We start from the raw sequence: 19,062 nt of genomic DNA on the forward strand, positions 1-19,062 counted from the left end.
GTCAGTTTCCCAGGGTAACAGTCGTGGCCATTAGGGATGGTCTCCCAGTGTAACAGTCGTGGCCATTTAGGATGGTCTCCCAGTCTCACAGTGCTGTCCAGGAGAGGTCAGTCTCCCAGTGGAACAGTCGTGTCCATTAGGGTCGGTCTCCCAGTGTAACTGTTGTGTCCATTAGGAACAGTCTCCCAGTGTAACAGTCATGTCCATCAGATCGGTCTCCCAGTGTAACAGTCGTTTCCAGGAGAGGTCAGTCTCCCAGTATAACTGTCGTGTCCATTTGGGACAGTCTCCCAGTGTAACAGCCGTGTCCATTAGGGTTGGTCTCCCAGTATAACAGTCGTATCGAGGAGAGGTCAGTCTCCCAGTGTAACAGTCGTGTCCATTAGGTGCGGTCTCCCAGTTTAACAGTTGTGTCCATTAGAGGTGGTCCCTCAGTTTAACAGTCGTGTCCATTAGGGACGGTCTCCCAGTGTAACAGTTGTGTCCATTAGGGTTCGTCACCCAGTGTAACAGTCATGTCCATTTGGGTTGGTCTCTCAGTGTAACAGTCGTGTCCATTAGTGGCGGTCTCCCAGTGTAACGGTTATGTCCATTAGGGACGGTCTCCCAGTGTAGCAGTCGTGTCCAGGTGGGGTCGGTCTCCCAGTGTAACAGTCGTGTCCATTAGGGACAGTCTCCCAGTGTAACAGTCGTGTCCATTAGGGTCGGTCTCCCAGTGTAGCAGTCGTGTTCAGGAGGGGTCGGTCTCCCAGTGTCACAGTCGTGTCCATTAGGGGCGGTCTCCCATTGTAACAGTGATGTCCAGGAGAGGTCAGTCTCCCAGTGTAACAGTCGTGTCCATTTGGGACAGTCTCCCAGTGTAACAGTCGTGTCCACGATGGGTCGGTCTCCCAGTGTAACAGTTGTGTCCATTAGGGACAGTCTCCCAGTGTAACAGTTGTGTACATTAGGGACAGTCTCCCAGTGTAACAGTCGTGTCCATTAGGGACAGTGTCCCAGTGTAACAGTCATGTCTAGGAGGGGTCGGTCTCCCAGTGTAACAGTCGTGTCCATTAGGGATGGTCTCCCAGTGTCACAGTCGTGTCCATTAGGGGCGGTCTCCCATTGTAACAGTGGTGTCCAGGAGAAGTCAGTCTCCCAGTATAACAGTCATGTCGTTAGGGTCGGTCTCCCAGTGTAACAGACCATTAGGAGAGGTCTCCCAGTGCAACAGACGTGTCCATTAAGGACGGTCTCCCAGTTTAACAGTCGTGTCCATTTGGGTCGGTCTCCCAGTGTCACAATCGTGTCCATTCGGGATGGTCTCCCAGTGTAACAGTCTTGTCCAGAAGGTATCGGTCGCCCAATGTGACCGTTGTGTCCGGGGGGGGGGATCCCAATTGATAAGAATGAAGTCCCACAGGGTAAGAAGCTTTTAAAGAGCAAAAGGAAACAATCATCTCTTTCCATAACCCGTCGCTCACTAAACATTTATATTTACATCAAATTTCCTCGGCTGCTCTTATTTACTTCTGAAACCTTGTCTTTATAGACAACTGAACAGGAGCTAAAGAAACCAAATTTAACCAGTTTGCTAATTAATGCTCAGCTCTGTCAGCAGATTGGCAACTGAGGAGAGGTTGACCTGTTGGAAAAGGATGACACAAAGCCATTAATGAAGAAAGGATCTTGGCTCAAAAATGTCATGAGGTTAAATGGATTTTGATGAAGGTAGGGAACAGCAAGTCAGAAAATGCTATAAGGGATTCTGGTACATTATTCTTAGGAATTCGCGTCACAGCTACATAGGCTGTTGGAATGGTGAGTTTGAGTTATCAATATAGGCTGATACATTGTCACTGGAGAATAGGAAATTGAGGGGTGGCCTTATCGAGGTTTATAAAATCATGAGGGGCATAGACAAGGTGAATAACAAAGGTCTTTTCCCTCAGGTGGGGGAGATCAAAACTGGGGGGCATATTTTTAACCTGAGCGGCAAAGGATCTTAAAGAAAGGATTTGAGGGACAGCTTGTTTACACAGAGATTGGTTACTGTGTGGAATGAACTACCATAGGAAGTGGTGGATGCAAGTACAGGTATAAAGTTTATAAGACATTTAGATAAGTGCATGAATAGGAAAGGTTTGGAAGGATATGGGCCATGCACAGGCAGATGGGACTAGTTTAGTTTGGGAACATGGTCAGTATGGGCTGGTTGGACTGAAAGGTCTGTTTCCGTGCTGTAACTCTATGATTGTATTAAGCAAATCCTTGGAACATGTAATATCGGCATTGTAACAATTGTGAGTATTTTAATCTTTACATAAACTCAACCAATCAAATAGTAAGATGCTCCAGAACACAAGTCTATAAAATGTTTTTTTCAATAGTTTCCTGGATCAATACATTGTGGAACTAACTAAGGATAAAACGAATTTAGATCTGCCTCTGATAGTGATACAGGATTAAATAATAATCTCACAGTAAATGATCCAATGGGAACTAAAGGTCATAATACAATTGATTTTGTGTTACATTTGAAACTGACACTAACATAAGTCATAACTTTTAACAAAACTAGTTGCATAGTTATGATGGGAAACTTGCTTTGATTGATGGATAAATAGACTGAAAGCTGAGGCAATAAATAAACAGTGGAAAACTTTTATATAAACAAACAAAATGCTGAATAAAAGCACATTTAATTCCAAAACAAAAGCTCAGTGATCCATTCCTTGCTTCAGAAGTTAATAGTATCAGATTAAAAGAGGGGCCTATAACATTGCAAACTGTAGCAGCATATTGAAGGATCGTTTCAGTGCTTTGAAACCAGAAAGGCATGTGAAAATATTGATTTTTTTTTAAAAAGTTAAAAATATATTGAGAGTAAATAAACCAGGAATATTTTTAAAAATAACTCATTATAACAGTAAATAAGATAAAAAGGAACAGTCATTAAAATAAGCGTTGGTCTCTTAGAGGCAAAATACATTATTATGCGTAATGAAGAAATGGTGGAGGCAAAATTTTTTGTTTAGTCTTCAATTTATGTCAAAATAGGGGACAATTTATGTAATAACAAGAGTGATGATATTAATAGTTGGGTGAGTGCAGCTCCAGCTCAGGAATCTTGACACCATCCAGGACAAAGCAGCCACTTAATTGGCACCATGTTCACTGATATTCAGTAGCAGCTGTGTTTACTATCAACAAAATGCACTGTAGAAACCCACCAAAGTTTCTTATGCAGTATTTTCTAAACGCACAATCGGAAAAACTGATCAGCCAGCACACTCCTGGTCCCACTGGTACCAGTTAACAAAATGTTTGCTGTATATGGCCGTTCCTTCAGTGTCACTGAGCCAAAGTCCTGGAATTCCCTGAGAGAAAGTGAGGGCTGCAGATGCTGGAGATCAGAGCTGAAAATGTGTTGCTGGAAAAGCGCAGCAGGTCAGGCAGCATCCAAGGAACAGGAGAATCGACGTTTCGGGCATAAGCCCTTCTTCAGGAATGAGGAAAGTGTGTCCACCAGGCTAAGATAAAAGGTAGGGAGGAGGGACTTGGGGGAGGGGCTTTGGAAATGCAATCGGTGGAGGGAGATCAAGGTGAGGGTGATAGGCCGGAGTGGGGTGGGGGCGGAGAGGTCAGGAAGATGATTGCAGGTTAGGAAGGTGGTGCTGAGTTCGAGGGATTTGACTGAGACAAGGTGGGGGGAGGGGAAATGAGGAAACTGGAGAAGTCTGAGTTCATCCCTTATGGTTGGAGGGTTCCCAGGCAGAAGATGAGGCGCTCTTCCTCCAACCGTCGTGTTGCCATGGTCTGGCCATGGAGGAGTCCAAGGACCTGCCTGTCCTTGGTGGAGTGGGAGGGGGAGTTAAAGTGTTGGGCTACGGGGTGGTTGGGTTGGTTGGTCCGGGTGTCCCAGAGGTGTTCTCTGAAACGTTCCGCAAGTAGGCGGCCTGTCTCCCCAATATAGAGGAGGCCACATCGGGTGCAGCAGATGCAATAGATGATGTGTGTGGAGGTGCAGGTGAATTTGTGGCGGATATGGAAGTGACCCTTGGGGCCTTGGAGGGAAGTAAGGGGGGAGGTGTGGGCGCAAGTTTTGCATTTCTTGCAGTTGCAAGGGAAGGTGCCCGGAGTGGAGGTTGGGTTGGTGGGGGGTGTGGACCTGACAAGGGAGTCACGGAGGGAGTGGTCTTTTCAGAATGCTGATAGGGGAGGGGAGGGAAATCTATCACTGGTGGTGGGGTCCGTTTGGAGGCGGCGGAAATGAAGGCGGATGGTACGTTGTACATGGAGGTTGGTGGGGTGGTAGGTGAGGACCAATGATGATGCCCTCCACCGCATCTCTTCCACTTCCCGCTCCTCCGCCCTTGAGCCCCACCCCTCCAACCGCCACCAGGACAGAACCCCACTGGTCCTCACCGACCGCCTCATCTTCTGCCTGGGAACCCTCCAACCACAAGGGATGAACTCAGACTTCTCCAGTTTCCTCATTTCCCCTCCCCCCACCTTGTCTCAGTCAAATCCCTCAAACTCAGCACCGCCTTCCTAACCTGCAATCATCTTCCTGACCTCTCCGCCCCCACCCCACTCCGGCCTATCACCCTCACCTTGATCTCCCTCCACCTATCGCATTTCCAAAGCCCATCCCCCAAGTCCCTCCTCCCTACCTTTTATCTTAGCCTGCTGGACACACTTTCCTCATTCCTGAAGAAGGGCTTATGCCCGAAACGTCGATTCTCCTGTTCCTTGGATGCTGCCTGACCTGCTGCACTTTTCCAGCAACACATTTTCAGTCCTGGAATTCCCTACCTAACAGCATTGTGGGCCTACCTACTGCACATGGACTGCAGTGTTTCATGAACGCAGCTCCCATCACCTTCTCAACTAGGGCAACTAGGGACGGGCAATAAACACTGGTCCAGCCAGTAACTCCCATGGATGATTAAAGGAAAGGCTTGCTGGGGAATCAAGAGCATACAGATACTGCCTATTGGCATAGCCTGAGGATAATATATTGATCATTTAGAGCTGAAGGGGCAGAGACTTTTAATTACAAAGGTTGTGAATCTCCAAACCTCTCTCCCCCAGAGGGCTGTGCATGGTCAGTTTTTGACTATATTTAAGGTTGGAATGGGCAAAGTTTTGATCTCTCAGGATCAGGAATATAGGGAGTGAGAAGGAAAGTTCCTGGAATCAGCCATGATCGTGTTAAATGGTGAAGCAAACTTGAGGGGCCAGTTACTCTGTTTCTGCTCCTACCTCTCGCCATCAGAATGCATTGCACATTGCGAGCAGAACATGGGACTGTCGTTGCAGGTAAGTCATAGTCACCACCTCAAGTTTCAGAAATTAACCATTACTTCGAACATGGTGGAGTTTTCACTGAAGGATGAAGTAACATTAATACCATGAAACAAACACACAGAGACAAAACCTTGACTAGATCTTCCACAGCTTTGGCTGAGGTTTCTACAGAATGAGCATAATGCTCACTGGTTTCAGGAAAGCTCATAGACTCATACAGCATGGAAACAGGCCCTTCGGTCCAACTCATCCAGGCTGACCAAGTTTCCCAAACTGAGCTAGTCTCACTTGCCAGCATTTGGCCCATCTCCCTCTAAGCCTTTCCTATTCATGTATTCGTCAAAATGTCTTTTAAATGTTGTGACTGTACCTGCATCTATCACCCTCTGTGTGAAAACATTGCCCCTCAGGCCCTTTTAAAATCTTTCTCCTCTCACTTTAAACCTATGCCCTCCAGTTTTGAGCTTCCCTCACCCTAGAGAAAATACCTTTGCTATTCACCTTATCTATACCCCACCCCCATGCTTTTATAAACCTCTGTAAGGTCACCCCTCAACCTCCTACGGTCCAGTGAACAAAAGTCCCAGTCTATCCAGGCCCTCATTATAACTCAAACCTTCCAGTCCCAGCCAAATCCTGATAAGTCTTTTCTGAACCCTCTCCAATTTAAGAATATCCTTCTTGTAGCAAGATGACCAGAACTATATACCGTCCTCCAGAAGAGACCTCACTTTTTTGGGCGGCACGGTGGCACAGTGGTTAGCACTGCTGCCTCACAGCGCTAGAGACCCGGGTTCAATTCCCGCCTCAGGCGACTGGCTGTGCGGAGTTTGCACTTTCTCCCCGTGTCTGCATGGGTTTCCTCCGGGTGCTCCGGTTTCCTCCCACAGTCCAAAGATGTGCAGGTCAGGTGAATTGGCCATGCTAAATTGCCTGTAGTGTTAGGTAAGGGGTAAATGTAGGGGTATGGGTGGGTTGCGCTTCGACGGGTCGGTGTGGACTTGTTGGGCCGAAGGGCCTGTTTCCACACTGTAATGTAATCTAATCTAATGTCCTGTCCAACCACAACATGACATTCCAACTCCTATACTCATGGTCTGAGCAATGAAGGCGAGTGTGCTAAACACCTTCACCACCCTGTCTGTCTGTGATGTAAATTTCAAAGAACTGTGTAAGTGAACTCCCCTGGTCTCTACATTTAACAACATTATCCAAGGTCCTACGATTAACTCTATATGTCCTACTCTTGTTTGTTTTACCAAAATGCAATAACTAGCATTGATCTAAATTAAACTCCCTCTGCCACTCCTCAGCCCATTGGCCCAATTGATCAAGATCCCTTTGTAATCTTAGAGAACTTTCTTCACCGTCCACTCTGGCATAAAGTCTGGTGTCATCTGAAAACGTACTAACCACGCCTCCTAAATTCTCATTCAGCTCCTTGGGTTTAATTGGGATCTTTCACGGTAAAGAACAATGTCCCAAATCCCCCTGGAAACAAAACCTTCCTCTATAATAAAGAATCTTTTGAGCTCACTGCTTATTTTCGACAATCCAATCAAAGACTTTTCCCCTTTTCCAGCTGATGTTCCAAGATTTCCTGAGAAAGGGCTGTGTTTTGTTATTCCGGAGTCACATGAGGACCAGTACTTGGAAGTTTGTCCAACAGGAGTACAGGAAATTGCATCGAAACATCTAAGCTGAATGGATACAACAAAGTGAAACGTAGCCTTCCGAAAAGCTGGAGCTGTTTCCTCTTTATTGTTCACCCCTCCCCCAAACTATTTTCAGCATAACATATACAGATCAAACCAGCGACGGTAAATGGAATCTCTAATAATGAAATGAGCAGTGGTTTACCTAGATATAGGGGCTGGTGGAGCAAAGGTGGAGATTAATGCAAAACTGGTTATGTTCTGGGGATCAGCATTTCACAGTGCCTCTCAGGAGCTGGCAGGGGGAACGTTGAGATTATCTAAATTTTTATCAACAGTTCGTTCCTATGGTTACATCTTGGCTTCAGGTGATTGTGTGGCAGGTGGCTCCTTGCTTATCATTGGCTTGTGAGTCTGTTTGTCAGGGTCATTGCCAGGATTCTCACATTGTTCCTGAGCAGTTTGGTTTTAGTGCCAGCTGATCGCTGTGGCCATGGTTTTATTCTGAACGTTTTCAATTGTGCAGCATTGCATACTGGGTGTACACTGTTGAAGAATGTGGTGCTGGAAAAGCACAGCCGCTCAGGCAGCATCTGAGGAGCTGGAGAATCAATGTTTTGAGCAGAAGAGCTTATGCCCAAAATGTCGATTCTCCTGCTCCTCGGATACTGCCTGATCTGCTGTGCTTTTCCAGCACCACACTCTCCAACTCTGATCTCTAGCATCTGCAGTCCTCATTTTCTCCTGGGTGTATATTGGTTGAGTCACATATCGGTAAAATCGCCAAAATCCCAGAGGACCACAGGGTTGCCCTCTCATTAGAAAGAGACAACTTGTGGTGGTTTAACCTGACAGCAACCGTAGCTGAAACAAAGAGTGAAGTTATGAAGGTGGGTCATTTGTAGTAACCTCAGCAGATGTGGGAATTGAATCCACAGTGTTAGCCTCAAAACCCAGCCAACTGCATTGGATAGATTAATGTAATATATTAACTTTCTCATCCCTTTTTCCATTCTGTTATCCATAATCTCACTGATTTAACATACCACAAATGAACCAAAGAAGGAGGAATCTAACTGCCCTACAGCCATTCAATTGTTGAGGCAACATTAATCTGGGCTGAGGTGCACTATTTTTCAGGTCTGACATTGAACAGAGTCTCCGAAATAATGGGTGGATGTAACTGATTGCGGCGCAATATTTAAAGAAGACCAGGGGAGATCTCCAGTATCACTAGAATGGATTTTCTGGGTCATTTGCCTCATTGTGATTCTGGGATCTTGCTGTGTGCCAATTAACTGCTGCACTTCACCACCATACAGCAATGCCTACACTTCCAGAGCAGTGCTTCACTTGCACTCTATTATACCTCGATTACCCTGAGGACATGAAAACTGAGATATAAACTCAACTCTTTCCTTCAGAAACTAATGTTATTTCAGATGAGGATATGTTCCCAGCCATGAAATTTATAGGACCACTTTAATTCAGCATTAAAGTGATTATTTTAAAGCTTAAATTGGAGGCCAAAAACAAGTGACTTACTTTTGTTTATTTTGGGTATATCCACTTTACATTTATTGTTCTTGTTCATTACACTAAATAGTTTTTTTGTTACAATTACCGTACACTTATTTATCAGGAATTAACCCTGTCTTTACAAACTTTCTATTATGCTGCAGATTTTGCTAAGCTTAAACAATGTCCTCATCATGATTTAAAGCAGAATTGACTGACCTAATAGAGCCCCCTCACTAATCGCACCCCCTCCCACCTGACACTTCCTTCTGAACAGGACGATCCTCCCTGGCCTGTCAGCTTTAGCTTTAAGGATTGTGCAAACCTTGCATTCATAAAGGATCTGGTTAAAGTCTGCATCTGATGGAGGAGCTAAGCTGCATGAAACTGCGCTGTGGGCCTTGATTATAGCTGTGTTCTTTTTAAAAAAAAAACCATCAATTTTTCCATCAAGTCTTTAAGACCTTATGTAAAATAGCAAATTGTGCCGTGTGAGTATCATTATTTATGACAGTCCTGAAAGTGGTAATATTTCCTTTCAACCCTGGTATTTACATGCCAACTGACAGTTTCCTCCATATGATACATTTTTCAATGTGACTGTAGTCATCAGGATGTTTCTTCCAAATATGAACAATCCTTTTGTTACCATTCAGTTCTTTTCTTTTATTTATAATTGTCAGGTTGAGATATTTTTGGAAATAAATGATGTTTGATTTGACACAGTCCTTTAACTATCAAAATTTCTGCACAAATCTTATTTTTTGAAGTACATCGACTGAGATAAGTATCTTGTAGTGTTTATATATTTTTATTTACCAAATGTTTTCAAGGGGATGGGTTGAGTTCAATTCTGGTCTCCCTGTTATACGAAAGATGTTGTTAAACTTGAAGGGTTCAAGAAGGATTTACAAGGATGTTGTCAGGGCTTGAGGGTGTGAGCTGCAGGGAGAGACTGAACAGGCTGGAGCTGTTTTCCCTGTAGCGTTGGAGGCTGAGGTTTGTAAAATCATGAGGGACATGTATAGGATAAATAGACAAGGTCTTTTCCCTGGGGTGGGGGAGTCCAGAACTAGAGGGCATAGGTCTAAGGTGAGAGGGGAAAGATATAAAAGGGACGTAAGGGGCAACTTCTTCACAGAGGGCAGTGCGTGTATGGAATGATCTGCCAGAAGTGATAGGTATATGAATAGGAAGGGTTTAGAGGGATATGGGTCGGGATATCTGGGCAGCACGGACGAGTTAGACTGAAGCGCCTGTTTCCATGCTGTACATCTCTATGACTCTAAGCTGTATATGAAATCAGGTCAAGATCAGCCACAATCTCTCTGAATGATGGAATAAGCTCAAGGGATTTCATGGGCTTACTCTCATCCCTACCTCTCTGCAGTGAAGTCATTGCCCTGTCAATGAGGCACTGAGGACTGGTTAAGCAATTCATCCATAATGCATGAAACTGATGCTGCTGGACTGGGAAGATGTCATTCCCAAGAATGCAATGCAGCTTTCGAGGGAAGTTCCAACTGGATCCAGGGATCTTTTTGGAAAGCACTGATGTGGAAATATGATGGACTGCTTTTCATCAATCTTGAGGATCATTGTTCATTGGTTTGGGATCTTACAATCATTTTTTTCTCACAAAATGCATTTTTAGAATCTTAACTGTCTTTTAAGGTTTTGCATGTCTCTGGATGTACAAAATAGGGGATCCGAGATGGTAAGTAGTTAAATGCTAATCAGTTAACTTTGATGTTTGTTTCCTTACAAAAAGGAAAGGTAGTAATTTATTAGCTTGTCCAGGCGATCAAAGGAAATGTCCCAAAGTCATTGTATGCTACTGGGAAACTCTTTGATCTTGGTAACTGAAGAGAGATGAAAAGGAAGAGTCTAGCTTTTTGAGCAGAGGGTGCTGTGCTGACAGATGGACTACAAAAGTTCGGAGAAGAAACAACTACAAAGTTTAGCATTAGAAAATTAGCTTTGAGTCGAACGACATGGCCCCTTGAAATGGAGTAGGATAGCGGATTCATCATTTTTATGGAATCACTTGACAAAAAGTTGTATGAATTATCCTAAGTGACTCCAATCTCAGCCGTTATTCTGTGTGTTCACCTGATAGGGAATGAAACAGATTCACATCAACATTTCCCTCCGTAACTCTTCCATCTTGCAAGGCATTGAAGAAAATTGCAAAACGCGGGAGCAGCTGGTCCAGGTGGACATCTTGTGATGCAGTGGTAGTGTACCAGCCTCTACACCAGAAGCTCCAGGTTTGTGTCTCTCCCCAGGATGTGAGGATTAGAGAAGGTGCAATCGTAACTCAGTCAGATAAGTAGTAAGAATATGAGAGCTGTCTGGAAGGTGAAGTCTCTGCCATCATTATCTATAAATCCAGACTGCAATGTTCACATAAAAGTCCACAACAGCATGTGCCCCCTGATGAACTATTCACACTACCATCTGGTTCAGGTCACAAGGGAATGCTATTGTTATGTCCCAAGGTTATGAAATCATAGAATTAGTTACTGGAGGACTAGTGTCCCTAGTCTTAGTATCATAGAATCCCTACAGTATGGAAGCAGGCCCTTTGGCCCATCAAATCCACACCCATCCTCTGAAGAGCATCCCACCAGACCACATTATCCCATCCTATCTCCGTAACCCTGCATTTTCCATAACTAATCCACCTGGCCTGCACACTACAGGCAATTTGCCATAGCCAGACCACCTAACCTGCACATCTTTGAACTGTGGGAGGAAACAAGAGCACCTGGAGGAAACTCATGCAGACCCGGGGCGAATGTGCAAACTCCACACAGCTAGTTGCCTGAGGCTGGAATCGAACCCAGGTCCCTGGGAGCATGAGACAGCTGTGCTAACCACTATGCCACCCTTGGGCCAGATGTTTGGTTTCAAGTCTCACCTGCCCTGGAGGTGTATCAGAACACGTCCAGTGCATTCAAATTAATTCAAAGTAATTTGAATATGATACAGGACAATGAAAATTAATATCCATCAGGTAGAATGGACAGTTGAGGGACTGACAGACTCTACTCATCATAAAGATCTACTTTCCAAAACCACATTTGATTTTGGTGAGAACAAAACATGATAAGCATTGAGTTTGACACCCCCTGGATGAAATGACCGAATCCTGCTCCTACTTTTACAACGATAATTTTAATGTATTTATTCATGGGACTGGGATGTCGTTGTTTGGTTCATCATTATTGCCCATCCCTAATTGCTCTTGAGAATCTGGCAGTGAACTGGAGTTTAATAGCCCTTGCAGGTATCTTACATGATTTCCCAGAAACAGTAGTACTGGAACAGGACAAGACTAGTCTGCTATGGGATTTGAGGTCATTAGATAAAACTGCTCCTGACACCAGTAACACCAGTTGTTATGGCAGTAATATTGGTTCAGGATCCAGGGCTCATGTTGGGACCAGCAACATAATCAATGTACTGTTCTGGTAAACTGGGGAATTAGATGTACTTATTTTGAAATCTTTGACTTTTGTGAGGACCAGAGAGCTATTTGAACTTGACTTGCAGTGCACTACTCCAGCGTGTTGAGACAGTAGATCCTGGAATGGATTTTTATTTTGCTGTTCACTATCTGTGTTGGAGTGTAGGTAACCCTTCTATTTAATGTGTGAATTCTGTGTCATGAGGTAACTGGTTCAGGAAATCGTCGTCCGTAAATCCAATGCTGTCCTTGCCTGATGTTTACGTGTGCACTCACAGGTTCCTTATCATGACTGAAAGATTGGGGCTGTTTTACTGTCATGCCTTGAAAAGGACATTTATATATGTTTGTTCTCTCCTGGTAGAATGGCTCAACAAACGATGGAAAATAAGAGACTTTTATTTTGGAGATAAGAAATAGGTTCTATAACAAAAACAGAAATTTGTGGAAAAGCTCAGCAGGTCTGTCAGCACCTGTGGAGAGAAATCAGAGTTAACGTTTCGGGTCCAGTGACCCTTCCTTATAACTCAGACCCTTCCCAAATCACAGTTCTGAGGAACAGTCACTGGACCCGAAACGTTAACTCCGATTTCTCTCCACAGGTGCTGACAGACCTGCTGAGCTATTCCAGCAATTTCTGCTTTTGTTTCAGATTTCCAGCAGTTTTTGGGGGTTTTTTTGGAATAGGATGTTCTCTTTTACAGGTTTTGATGGTTATTTGCATGTGAGCTGTGCAATGTTCAAAGCAAACATTTTAATGCAGTCAATTATTCTGCAGATTCACTATTAGGGAAAATCACAGAAGTATTACAGTGCAGAAGGAGGCCTTTTCGTCTATCGTGCCTGTACTGACTCTATTGTCTAATGCCAATTCCTGCCTTTTTCCCTGGACACTGTCATTATCCAGGAAAACCATTCAATTGAATGACTCACTTGTACCTGCTTCCACCGCATTTCCAAGCAGTCCATTCCAAACCCTAACAGCTCACTATGTGAAAATGTTTTTTCTCACATCTCCCTTGTTTTGTTTGCACATCATTTAAATCTATGTTCTCTCCTTTTTATGAGCAGGAACACCTTCACCCAGAGTCAAAACGTGTAGTGATGGAAAAGCACAGTAGGTCAGGCAGCATCCGAGGAGGAGGAGAGTCAGCGTTTCGGACATAAGCCATTCATCAGGAATGTCATCTTCACGCCCTCTACTCCGTCCAGCCCACTCACTACTTTGAAAACCACAAACAGATCTCCTTTCAGCCGCCTTCCCTCCAGGGAGAATAGTTCAAAACCGAATTTAAAATCAACTTGCCACAGGGTGGAAGTTAATTCATGCAGCAGAGAATTGGGTTAGAATGTTCCTTTTGAATTAACTGAGCACAGGTGGAAAAATATAAGAAATAGGAACATCAAATCTGCTGCACTATTCAATAACATAAGTGCTCAAGCGCACCTTCCTGTCCATTGAGCCAGTACATTACATGATAAAGGTTCCTGGGATCACTGACGTCTCTTTCAATGTAAGCTGTCACACTCAGAACAATAATATTCCTTGGTTCAGTCAGTCATCCTGCTCTCTAAGACCCTCTAGTGGGGAAAGGCAATTGAACATTGGAAACCATGATACAATGTCCCTTGTATGACAATTCACTCAATCAGTCCAGGTTGCTATGAAAACATGCATTGTAATCCAGGATAGTGACAAGAACATCAGTAGGCCATTCAGCCCCTTAAGCCTGTTCTGCCATTCAATTAGATCATGACTGATCTGTGGCTTAACTCCACTTACCTGCCTTTGGCCCACATCTTTTGCTTAGCAAAACTTTATCTGTCTCAGATTTAAAATTAATGACTGGTCCAGCATCCACTGCTGTTTGTGGAAGAGGGTTCCAAACATTTCCCACACTTGTGATAATCGAAGTTCCAATGACCTTTCCATCAGATGACTGTCTAGGAATCTCCCCCACTCCCAAAGCCAGGTTTTGGTGTGTGCTGGAAAGATTTACCAGGTTATCCTTTGGCTGGATTGTGGATGGACCGACCCTGTCTGTCAAGCCTCAGAGTGCAGCTTGAACCTAGAGGTTCTGATTCAGGAGCGGTACCCTCCTCCACAAACGGCAGTAGATGCTGGATCAGTTGTTAATTTTAAATCTGAGACCGATAACCTTTTGTTAAGAAACATAGAAGCAGGAGGAGGCCATTCGGCCCTTCAAGCCTGCCCCGTCATTCGTCACCATCATGGCTGGTCATCCAACTCAATAGCCTAATCCTGCTTTCTCCCCATAACCTTTGATCCCATTCACCCCAAGTGCTATATCCGGCCACCTCTTGAATACATTCAATGTTTTGGCATTAACTCCTTCCTGTGGTAATGAATTCCACAGGCTTACTGCTCTTTGGGTGAAGAAATATCTCCTCATCTCCATCCTAAATGGTCGACCCCGAATCCTCAGACTGTGACCCCCTGGTTTTGGACACACCCACCATAATCCTCCCTGCATCTACCCTGTCTAGTCCTGTTACAATTGTATAAGTCTCTATGAGATCACCCCTCACTCGTATGAACTCCAGGAAAACAATCCTAATCTGGTCAATCTCTCCTCATCCGTCAGTTCCCCCCATCCCCGGAATCAGCCTGGGTAACCTTCACCGCACTCCCTCAAGAGCAAGAGCATCCTTCCTCAGAAACGGAGACCAAAACTGGACACAATATTCTAGGTGTGGCCTCACCAAGGTCCTGTATAACTGCAGCAACACATCTCTGCTCCTGTACTCGAAACCTCTCACAATGAAGGCCAATACACCTACATGCTTACCTTCAGCAACTGGTGCACAAGGATACCCAGGTCACACTGCACACTTCCCTCTCCCAATTTATAGCCATTCAGGTAGTAACCACAAGATCTCCTGAACTGGGCAGGTACTGCCAGATATTAATCTGAAGAGATCGCACTTAATGGTGTATTAACTAATTGTCAGCATGGATTAGTGGGGATTCTGAAGTTCCACTTACATCTGACAAAATCCAACTTGAAAAATAATGTAACTACATAACTAGCTACAGACTATTAAATTTATAGAAACATAGACAATAGGAGCAAAGTAGGCCATTTGAGCCTGCCCTGCCATTTAATATCATCATGGCCGATCACCCAACTCAGCCCCGTCCCCACTTTCTCCCCATACCCTTTGATCTGTTTAGACCTAAGACCTTTATTTAACTCCTTCTTGAAAATATTCAATATTTTGACCTCAGTTGCTTTCTGTTGCAGAGAATTCCATTGGTTCTGCCACTCTGTGGGTGAAGAAATGTCTCCTCATCTCAGTCCAGAATGGCCTACCCTGTATCCTTCGACTGTGGTACCTGGTTCTGGACTCCGCGGTCATTAGGAACATCCTTCTCACCTATACCCTGTCTAGTCCTGTTCGAAGAATAGATTCCAGAATACAAAAGGTCTAGGTTAGAACTTGGATAAAGTTAGGGAACACGGCATACAGGTAAGATATCAGACTGGACCAAATTGTTGAGGGCAGGATCCCACCCACTGGCCAGTACTACACAGTAGAGATGATGCGAAGAGTATGCTGGAGGTCTGTATTAGAGCTAGTGTTGATGCAATACCCCATAGGTCAGAGATATACGTTTGAAAAGTGATGAGTAAACTTGAGGTTACTTGGATGTCCCATAGCTATGTTAATATTCTGAATGCAGAATCCAGTTTTAATGTTCTAACACTGTAATCGGATAATAATATTTGCTGGATAATCCAGAGTCGTTGAACAATTGAGCTGACAACCAATTTAGGATTGTCAGTTGGATTCATAGTGTGGTACATGTATTGGAAGTTATGCTAGTTTTAAATATGGAGTGTCGTTCTTTACAGACAGAAAGAATGTTTACATAACTGCCTGTTTCAACTTCACAGAATAAATGGCAGACATTCACTGCTTCATTTCTTAGGGCAATGCTCTGACCAATTATAGTCATCTGCCTATTTTAAAGTTTAAACAAACCTGGTAGTTAACTGTCAATCAGCATTAACAAGTGCATTCCTCATAGCAACACCACTTCTCACTTTACGTTAATTTTTCTTGCAAATTGTCTTGATGAGTGCAAGATGAAAAGCTTCAACAAAATATGTTATATTTCAATGATTCTCAAGTTTGACAAATTACAAGAGAGTGAGTGTGTTGTAATTAAGTTAGATTTTAAAGTAAGGGGAGCTGGAGATTGCTGAGTAGAGAAATGCCACTGATGAATACAAAAATCTTGCATTGCAGCTTAATAAGAAATGGGAACAGGAATAGGCCATTTGACCATTAAATAGGATCATGGATAATCCAACACTCCTCAATTCCACTTTCCTGCCCTTCCCCCATAACCTCTGATTCCCATACTGATCGAGAATCTATCTATCACAGTTTTAAATATAACCCATCTGTAACTCAAACCCAGTCTATAAACTGTGAAACCCGGTTGGGTTAGGAGACAAGACTTTGGAGTCACAAGGTCTGAAACCACAATGGCTGTTTGTCTTGTTCATTCACAAAATGTGGGAGTCACCTGCTGGACCTGCATTTATTGCCCAGAAGTCAGTTAACAGTTCACCCCATTGACGTGTTCTGTAATCACGGGTAGGCCAGACCAGGTAAGGACAGCAGCTACATTCTTAAAGAATGTCAGACTGTTAATTAGAACTGATCTCTGACTGTCATTAAGCCCCAGTGAATAGCTACACTTTTTATAGTTGGTGGGCAACGGACTTTTTTTCATACATTTGCTTTTTGGAAGTGGGAGAAAGTGAGGACTGCAGATGCTGGAGATCAGAGTCAGAAAGTGTGGTGCTGGAAAAGCACAGCAGGTCTGGCAGCATCCCAGGAGCAGGAGAGTCCTGGATGCTGCCTTGTTGCAAGTGGCCAATCTGACCAGCATTTATTGCCCATCCCTAACTGCTCTTGAACTGAGTGATTTGCTGGGTCATTTCAGAGGACAGTTGAGCATCACGTGTAGGTGAGGTTGGCAGATATTCTCCCTTGAAGGACTTTAATAGGCCAGATGCGTTTTTTCCAACAATCAGTAGATTTTTAATTCCAAATTTCTTTTTAAATTTATTTCAAGTTCCACCATCTGCCATGGTGGGAGTCAAACCCGGGTTCCCTGATCATTAGCTGAAGTTCTGGATTAATAGTCTAGTAATAGTACCCTTACGCCATTGCCTCCCTTTGTCTACTTTGCTGATGTCTAATTTCTGCTGCAAAAAAAATCAACTCTAAAAGGGCGGATTTTTTTAGAAGTGCTGCCTTTTCATTAACTACTGTAACACTGAGCTGCGTGCTGCCCCATCCTACCCTGATCAAAAAAATAAATCCTGCCCCTGCTATCCACCACGTTCAGTAACAGAATCCCACACCCCCACCCCGCCTCACTCCCAATTGCTCTTGTAACACCAAATATTCAGTGTGGACTCAGGCCTTAAAATCGAGTCATACCAGGAGAAAGGTTTGGGAAGCACAGTTTGACTCATCGAAAGAATGATGAACAATGATTTTGATAAGGAGTAAAGGAACTAGAATTAACATGAGGACTGCTGCCTCACAATGCCAGGGATACGGGTTCAATTCTAGCCTTGGGCAACTGTCTGTTTGGAGTTGCCATGTTCTCCCTGTGTCAGAGTGGGTTTCCTCTGGGTGGTCCAGTTTACTCCCACAGTCCAAAGGTGTTCAGGTTAGGTGTATTGGCCATGCTAAATTGCAATAGTGTGCAGGCTAGGTGGATTAACCATGGGGAAATGCAGGGTGAGGGGGTGGGTCTGGATGGGATGCTCTTCGGATGATTGGTGTGGACTCAAATAGCCTGTTTCCACACTGCAGGGATTCTATGATATTACATTGAGAACTTTGGAGTGACAACTTGTCACTTACAATGCTGGTCATGCACCAACAAGTTATTAAAAAGGCAAGGAATGCGTAGTTCATGCATTATGCTGAGGTTTCATCACTGGATATAGTGTCACCCCCACTGAGAAACAGCACAGACACACTGAGGATGGTATTCTTAAAACAGTGAGTTTCATTTAATTTACTTACCATAATTAAAAAAGTAAATGATTGAGAGAAAATGAAGCTAAAATATTAATATTAATATTAATAAAGCATAAATACATGGAAAAAAGTTGTACAGAAATGGGCCATTCATTTTATACTTTCCATGTTAACGTTTCAGTTCGACTTGAGTCTCCTCTCTTTATTTCTCATCTAAATATATCATCATCACCCTCTATTCTGTCCTTTCCCCCACCACTTGTCCAGCTTCCCCTTAAATATATCGATACTAGTCACTTCAACCACTCCCTGTGGAAGTGGGTTAAACATTCTCACTATTCTTTGGGTGAAGACATTTTTTTTTACTGAATTCCCCATTGGATTTCTCAGTGACCATCTGATGGCATACACTGAGATTCTTATCCATTCTCTCTAGCCACTTTATCAAAATCGTTCAAAGTTTCAAAGATCTCTATTACCAACTTTGAATTGATTTATTATTGTCATGTATACTTAGGTACAGTGAAAGGCACCTAAGTTTTGCATGCAGTACAGGCAGGTCATACCATACGAAGTTCTTAGGGTGATTGAACAGAGCGAGGAATACAATGTTACAGCTGCAGAGAAGGTGCACAAAAAGCAAGATCAACATTAGATTTGAAATTTGAGGGGTCCATCCAGCAGTCTAATAACAGCAAGGAAGAAGTCATTCTTGAACCTGTTGGTACATGTGTTTATGCTTTCATATCTTCTGCCTGACTGAAGAGGTTGGAAGAGATTATAACTGCGGTAGAAGGGGTCTTTGATGATGTTGGCTGCCTGTCTGAGGCAGTGAGAAGTGTAGATGGAGTCAATGGATGGAAGGTTGGTTTGTGTGATGGATTGGGCTACATTTACAACTCTTTGTAGTTTCTTACGGTCCTGGGCAGAGCAGTTGCCATACCAAACTGTGATGCATCTGGATAGAGTACTTGCTGTGGTGTATCTGTAAAAATTGATTTGGAGATGCCGGTGTTGGACTGGGGTGTACAAAGTTAAAAATCACACAACACCAGGTTATAGTCCAACAGGTTTAATTGGAACCTGTTG

General features: G+C 43.7%; 1 long non-coding RNA gene across 1 annotated transcript in view; it reads right to left on the bottom strand.

Moving 5' to 3' along the window:
• LOC148139757 (uncharacterized) overlaps positions 1–19,062 on the bottom strand; it is a 54,283-nt gene that overhangs the window by 17,472 nt on the left and 17,749 nt on the right. The window contains exon 2 of the long non-coding RNA XR_015753515.1: positions 15,183–15,353. This is a non-coding gene — a long non-coding RNA (uncharacterized LOC148139757). The remainder of the gene's footprint in view (positions 1–15,182; positions 15,354–19,062) is intronic.

The sequence above is a fragment of the Chiloscyllium plagiosum genome, unplaced genomic scaffold (genome assembly GCF_037043375.1).
Source record: "Chiloscyllium plagiosum isolate Xiang-an unplaced genomic scaffold, Cpla_swu_hap1 HiC_scaffold_37, whole genome shotgun sequence".
Classification (NCBI taxonomy): domain Eukaryota; kingdom Metazoa; phylum Chordata; class Chondrichthyes; order Orectolobiformes; family Hemiscylliidae; genus Chiloscyllium; species Chiloscyllium plagiosum.